The sequence below is a fragment of the Mya arenaria genome, chromosome 14, assembly GCF_026914265.1.
Source record: "Mya arenaria isolate MELC-2E11 chromosome 14, ASM2691426v1".
Lineage (NCBI taxonomy): Eukaryota > Metazoa > Mollusca > Bivalvia > Myida > Myidae > Mya > Mya arenaria.
This window is the reverse complement of record NC_069135.1, coordinates 11,338,146-11,345,904: the sequence shown is the minus strand read 5'-3', so window position 1 is coordinate 11,345,904 and position 7,759 is coordinate 11,338,146.

Below are 7,759 nucleotides of genomic sequence, written 5' to 3'. Positions count from 1 at the left end.
GGTTGCCCGTGGTATCAGTACTAAGGGTGTGTTGATGAGGGGACATTTCGGAATCAGGCCCAGTCTGTCTGTATGATTGAACAGCGTTATTGCCACCGCACACAGTGACATAGTTTGGTGGAGCAATTGTAGGGTGCTGGTACGGTAGCGGGGATTGCGTATTGGACATAGGATTTAATATGTTGTGTGAAGGTGCAGGATTCGGACTGGAGTTAGTATATCCTATACAAGTGTTTGGATTCTGTTGGATATAATACTGGGGATTAACCGTGCCGTATGGATTACTTGAGGGAGAGTTACCCACAGGAGCCTGTACCCCGTAGCCTGGTAAATTTCTCACTGCATGTTGCATGTTTCCAGATTGCGCCATCGCATGTTGACCAGTCTGCATGGGAATATTACCATACCTAGCACTTCGAGCATAAGCACCACCCACAGGGTCCAGACGATTGGCCCTGATGTAAGAATTCCACTCTGGTAACTCGTCGCCTATAAGTTTACCGTCCATGAGGAGCTTAGCCGGATATACCATTACGATCTTAGCCTGGGGGTTCTGTCTTTTAAGATCTTTCATGCGGGGATACAAACGGGATCGGGCTTCTTGTATTTCCTTCGGGAAATCATAGTCAATCGAAAACCCGGTATTTTTCAGCAACGTCACATTTTTCATAATGATTTCCACATCGCAGAATTCAGTGAAATTGACAATTATAGGTCTGCGCTGTATATGTTTTCTACGATCCTTCATGCCCAGCCTGTGAGCACGTGCGATTCGAACGTCCTTACTTCTTATTGTCAGCCGATTTTCGATAAAATCTAAAATAAGTGAGGTACAATTTTCACCTTCATTTTCCACATAACCACGAAAAATCAGATTGTTGCGTCTCGATCGGGCTTCAGCATCGATTGATTTGTAAGCAAGTGTTTTCATGAACTGGGACTGTGTCAGCAGTGTGTATGACTTCAACTAGTTTTTCATTCATTGTACCAAGTGTTTGCTGAAAGTTTATCATTTCATGCTTACAGTTAGCCTGCTCACCTCGAATAGAACGTAAATCATCAAACATCAAGAGCAGTTTATTGTCTACAGAACTATTTTCGAAGTTTTGTCTAGATGTGTTCAAGAATTGCATTTTCCTTTGTTCGTCACTTTCGCGCCCTTGCAAAATTTGGAAACGATTACTTACAAGTACTGCAAATCCAGTGTCTATATCCATTTAGATCCATTTAGATCCGTAAAACTATCCACTATCAACAAAACACGACAAACAACACCTTTTGCTATTAAAATATTTTCCAGAAAAGTCGAAATAGCCCAATAATTACAGATTTATATTTTTTCTTTTCTCCGCTTACAAAAAACGCGTACGCTACGCCGCCATTTTTTAATTTGTATCATATAGCTGTCAAATGTAACACCACTCAGCATTGTCTTCTGTATCATAAAGATATTCTTGTTTCTCAAAGTAACACGGAAAATTGTATACACGTCAATGGTATAAATGTCTTTCGTATAATATATGCTGTCAAATGATAAAAAAATTCCAAACTGTTTTGCAACATGGGTGTACGGGAAAAAGTACATTTCCGTATATCAATAGTGTACGGGAATTGTTACTTTTTCGTACACTCACCGTGTACGGGAACTTGTATATTTCCGTACATCCATAATTAACGGGAATTATACACGCCCGTATATTCATCGTGTACGGGAATTCTTACTATTCCGTACACTCACCATGTACGGGAACTTGTATATTTCCGTACATCCATAATATATGGGAATTGTACACGCCCGTATATTCATCGTGTACGGGAATGGTATAATCCCGTATTTTCAAAGTGTACGGAGACCGTACATCCCCGTACAATCAAGGTATACGGAGATGTACGGTACCGTACATCCATCAAAATAGTAAAAGTACCAGTCGTTAGTCAAATCACTCAGCATTGTCGTATTTAATTATTTTTTAGTATTCATACCTCTTTCTAATTCCACAAAAAGCAGTCAACACCGATTAAAGCATTAAATTTTCTACAAATGTGATTTTTACTAACACCTTCTAATTTTCCTAAATACAGTGATTTTTTTAAGTCAATGGTATAAATGTTTTTCATATTATACATGTTGTCAAAGTAAACACGAAGAGACCTAATTTGATTACAGAATTCATGTTTTTATTGTAACATTGATGTACGGGTTAGTACACGCCCGTACATCAAATCCCGTATACTCAAGATGTAGGAGTTTTGTGAATATACGGGTCCGAACACTCCCGTATATTCAACATCCCGTACACTTACCGTACACGATGGATATACGGGTTAAAGTACATTCCCGTATATTTACCCATTTTCCGTAGTGAAAGCGCACTTATATTTATCTAATACATAATAATTATGAATACAAAACAACAGACTTTTCAAACTTCTCCATCTCATTTAAGAGGTGAGTTTTGACTTATTTCTTAAAAACATACTACGATTCTGTGTCTTTGATGTTATTTGGAAGCATGTCCCAATCCCGTATACCATTAAATAAAAAGAAGCTGCCGTAAAACCACCATTATGTGGGACATAAAACTTGCCACTGAAACCACTGAAGATTCTACAATGAAAAGTTTAATAAAAAGAACAATTTTATTTTGTGCCACCTGGAGTCTATTTTTAGACTTCATGGTAAGGCCACAGTACCAAGATGATGAAGCATAGTCAAGATGACATTGAACTAATGCATTACAAAGAGTTTTCCTAAGAGATTTGTTAAAAAATTCACGTTGTCTATATAATTTTTGTATTCTAGAGTTAACCTTCTTAACAATATTGTTCACAGTAGATGTACCTGACAAATCAGAGTCCAAAATTATTTGACTGAATCTTGTGATATGATTTCATGGCCATTACATTGAATGCTGAAATCCCCTATTTTGCCAAGTTTACGTTTGGAGCCAAAAATAATGCATTCGGTCTTTCCTAAATGAAGGGATAATTTGTTATCAGTTAGCCACATGCTGCAGTTTTGCAATTCTTGACCAAGAACTTGTCTAATAATATCAGGGTATTTATGAGAAAATAAGATAGTGCTGTCATCAGCATTAAGTATAAGTTTGCATTTAGAACTGATGATTGTATTCATGTCATTAATGTAGCATAAAACAGCAAAGGACCTAATATACTTCCTTGAGGTACACCACCCATAACTTGATCAAAATCTGATTTGGTATTGTTAACATGAACGGGCTGTTTTCTGTCGGTAAGGTATGAGCGAAACCACTCCACCGACTCCACACCGAAGACCTGTAGCTTTCGGCATAAAATATCATGATCTACTGTGTCGAAAGCTTTTGCAGATCCAACATGATCATGCCAGTAAATAAATCTTTAGAAGATTGTCTACGTATATAATCTGTAAGGTGTATTAGGCAGGAGTCGGTAGATTAGTTACCACGGAACCCGCTTTGATATTCATACAACAAACCATTTTTTACTAAGAAGGATTTCAGCTGAGTGTAGACAGCTCGCTCAAGAATTTTGGACACAATTGATAAAATGCTAACAGGCCTATAATTTGAAACTTCTGACCTACTATTTTTCTTAAAAAGCGGTTTGACCTTGGCGCTCTTTAAGTCATTTGGCACGCTTTCATTAACAATAGAACTATTTATTAAAAATGTGATATGTATCTTAGTAAAATGAGCTGCATCCTTTAGAAATCTAGCAGGAATATCATCAAGCCCAGTGCTTTTTGAACAATTTAGTTTGGATAATTCATTCAGGAATTTTTTTATCTGAAACAGTATGTAGTTTAAAGAATTTTGACTCAGGGTTTCTCTGCTTGCAGAAGTTTTGAAAAACACTAGATGAAACACTGAACAAATTTGATGCAACAGGCAGTTTCTCCACTAGAACTGATGCGACCGTAGTAAAAAAAATATTAAAATGATTTGCTATTGTTTTAGCGTCAAAACACAGTTTGTCACCTATGTTAAGAACTACATTAGGTGACGATTTACTACTATTAATGTATCCTAGATCATTTAACTGAGACCACAGACTGTTTGGATTGTGTTTATTTTCTTCTAGTGTGTTGCATATATACTCAGATTTGGCTTTCTTAACAGTCTTTTGAACTTTATTTCTAAATGAGCAAAAGAGCTTGTAAAATCTGTATTGCCTGTTTTCCTAAATTTATACTTATAAAAATCCCTATTATTTATAAGGTCCAATATATCAGAATCAGTCCAAGGCTCACATCTTTGTTTTAAACGGACTTCTTTAATAGGAGCACTGTTATTTAAAACTGATAAAAATGTATCTTTAAAATTATCCAAGACGATTGTACAGATTCCATCTTAATCATTTCAGACCAATCACAAAGTTTCAATTTACCGATAAAATCATGAACATTGTAGTTTTTGGTACACCTTACATTAATAGTATTGTGTTTGTTAGGATTAAACATGGTAGTTTTTCTTGTGCAAAAAATTGGTAAATGATCACTTAAGTTTATTGGTAATGTACCAGACTGAGAGATCTTGTCACTGTGACTACATAAAATATGATCAATCAAAGTTGAGGATAACGCAGTGACTCTAGTAGGAACTGTTACTAACTGTTTGAAATTAAACATATTTAATAATTGTTCATATTTCCTGTAGAGAGCAGATTTTTTATCTTTCATACATATATTAAAATCAACTAAAATATACCATTCGCTATCAGCACGTATACATGATAAAATATTTTCAAAATGTTCAGTAAAATCTAATTGGTTTGGAGGTCTAACAAGATGATACTAAAATAGGTTTAGTTTTATATAAAAACAGTTCAGCCCATACAGATTCTACATTATCAACTTGTAAGTCAGTTCTCAATGTGAAAGCAACATCTTCCCTAATATATAAACACACTCCTCCCCCATTCCTGTTACGGTCCTTGCGTGAAATGTTGTATACCTGAATGGCTACCTCGTTGTCTGTAACGGATTCATCAAGCCATGTTTCTGTGATTGCAATAACACCCACTCTGCATGTAGTGGCGAAATATCTCAGTTCTGATAATTTTGGTAGTAAAGACCTTGTATTAAAATGTACAAAATGTAGTCGTTTCTGTTTAAAAACATCAAATGTGGAATAATCAATAAAATCTTCAGATGAAGTATGACTAGAATCATGTTGTTCAGTATTATTGCAGTCTGGTTGATTAGAAGTAACACTATCAAGGTCACTGGAGGTAATATCATCAAAGAATGAATCATTAAATTTATATGGATTAGAACACTCGTGACATGTCCAAGGATCTTCACTGGTGGATAGTTCAACAAACTCGGAAGGTGAGATTCTGTGACACTTTATGTGCTACCGCTGATAGCAAGTAACACATTTTACAGCACGATGGTTGCAGGCAATTGGACAATACCATTCTGTGCAGGGGTTACGGACCGGACCTGGGTTGGCATGTATATCTCCTGCTAATAGTAGTAGCAAACGGAGAATGATCCGGGGTTTGAGTACCTTTTCACGGATAGTATATTGCAGGTGATACTGCTCTTGATATATAAGTTCAGTGAAACTATCCGAGGATATCTCGACGTTGTAGTAGTTTGATGGGCTTTCTTTGTATTCATTTGAGACGCTGGAAAAATTTCTAGCATCAAAGATGTGGTTAAAATGGATCTCATTCAATTTTATATCTCTAAATTGAATCAATAGTGTTAAAATTGTCCATAGGATCACTGACATCTTCATTCAGGATAGTTGACAGATCACATTGGATCCAAGGTTTTGCAAGATATCTTTTGATCTGGTCAGGAGGCTCTTGTAAATATACCGTTTTAACCCGCACTATTTCATATCGTTGCATAGAAACGCCGAATATGTTTGTGTTACCCTTTCTCTAAACGGCCCCCTTTTAATACCATCGTATTAACACCATTGAGTGTGGCTCAACCTGAATAAAAAAACAATCAATCAATCAAAGGCTCAATTTATAACAAACAATTTTTTAATGTGAAATAATATTTGACACAATTGGCAAGAAGTTTCTAATTCAACATTCATAATCCATTATCAGTCTATCTATTCAATAGATAACACTTGGACTACTTATTTATTCAGACCAATCACAGGGGGTTCACGCATGAAGAATTTGCAACGGTTTAAGTGAGGATTTAGTGTCTAGTGTTTACGAATATTAGGTATTTTGGAACCTGTTTTAGCTAAGTATTACATTACATAATTCCAAAAGATCATGATTCAAATTCGGCTCTGCAATATCCATATTTCTCTTGACTTGTAGTTTTAAGCTATGAAGTAACGAAACAAACAGAAGTTTACAAAACCGGAAAGGGAAATGTTAAGACCTTTTTTACCTAAAAGTGGGTATCTTTTGAAATGGTTCCTCCTTCAACATTATTCAAATGTGGCATTTTTATATACTGACGCTTTCTTTGCTGTACACGAGCCTTCATTGGCAATCTAGTAGGCCACAACTCAAGTAACAGAACAAACTCAGTGACATTGGAACTAAATTACATTTCAATTTTGACAAGAGGCTGGAAGACTAAGAGAATGTAAATCTTTTGATACATTTCAATGTGACAAGCTGAAAGAAAAGTAAATTGATATTGAAAAAACATTGAAACAGATAAATCCCGTCAGGATTGACAATACCCACCGCGTTGGCTGCTATATTAACTTTTCCAAGTGCCAAATTTGTGGCCAAATTTATTTCTAAGGAGTCAAAATGGTTGTCAAGGAAAAGGCGTTTGATAAACTCAAAGACTCGAACCGTGTTTCCGATCAGTTCCCACATGAAGTCCAGAAACACCGAAAAGTCTGTGTTCCGTATCTGAGCCAAGCACAGACTAATCGGGCTCTCTTGTGGCCGACACACTGTATATTGACTGCACACGGCGGACACTCTGCAACAGGTTCCTGAACCGGATGTCACACCAAATGCACGCACGAACGCCAACCCCACCCGTGGTGGCGCGCATTCGGCAACCAAGGGAATACCTTTCCCGGCCATTCACCGCGAGCCGATACACCTGATATACATGAATTCTTAACACGAGACGACTGTCCCTTGAACAGCCGGGATTTTTCTAAGAAGGTACTTAACTTTATTTTATGGAACGTTCACGGTCCCATAACTAAACTAGATTACTTTTTTACAATTTGTTAACAATTATGACATTTTGCCTTTTGCGAGTCATGGCATTCTGAGATAATAAATAATTATTTCGACTATTTTGAGTGTTTTTCATGTCCAAGACCTGTATTCAATAAGAAAGAAAATCGTGGCAGTGGAGGTGTACTTGTTTTATATAAGAAGAAGTTTTTTTTGGAAATATTAAACGTACTTATTTTAATGAAAAAAGTCATTCGTGTATCAAACTATGGTAATCCTCTGTTGGAACTTCTAGTGATGTGTAAATAATGCACTGTTACATTTCCTCTGAATTCTCCACTGTTTGTAAAAATAGACTCTCGTTTTTATTTAAAACCGGTTTATCTATAGCGTTGCTAATGAGATCCGTTGTATGACTGATATCGCTCTGAAAGAAATGTAATATTTGTTTTGTCAATTGACGTATTAAATCTGGTACCTTTACATGCTATAATTACAATATAACCTATGTTGGAGCCATCTACTACCGATCATGTTATCTCAAATTACAATTATTTTCGACGTTTCAATCTATAAAAGTTTTGCGGTTTGCAGAAGTTTTGGACCACTGTCCATTTAGATTGGTTAT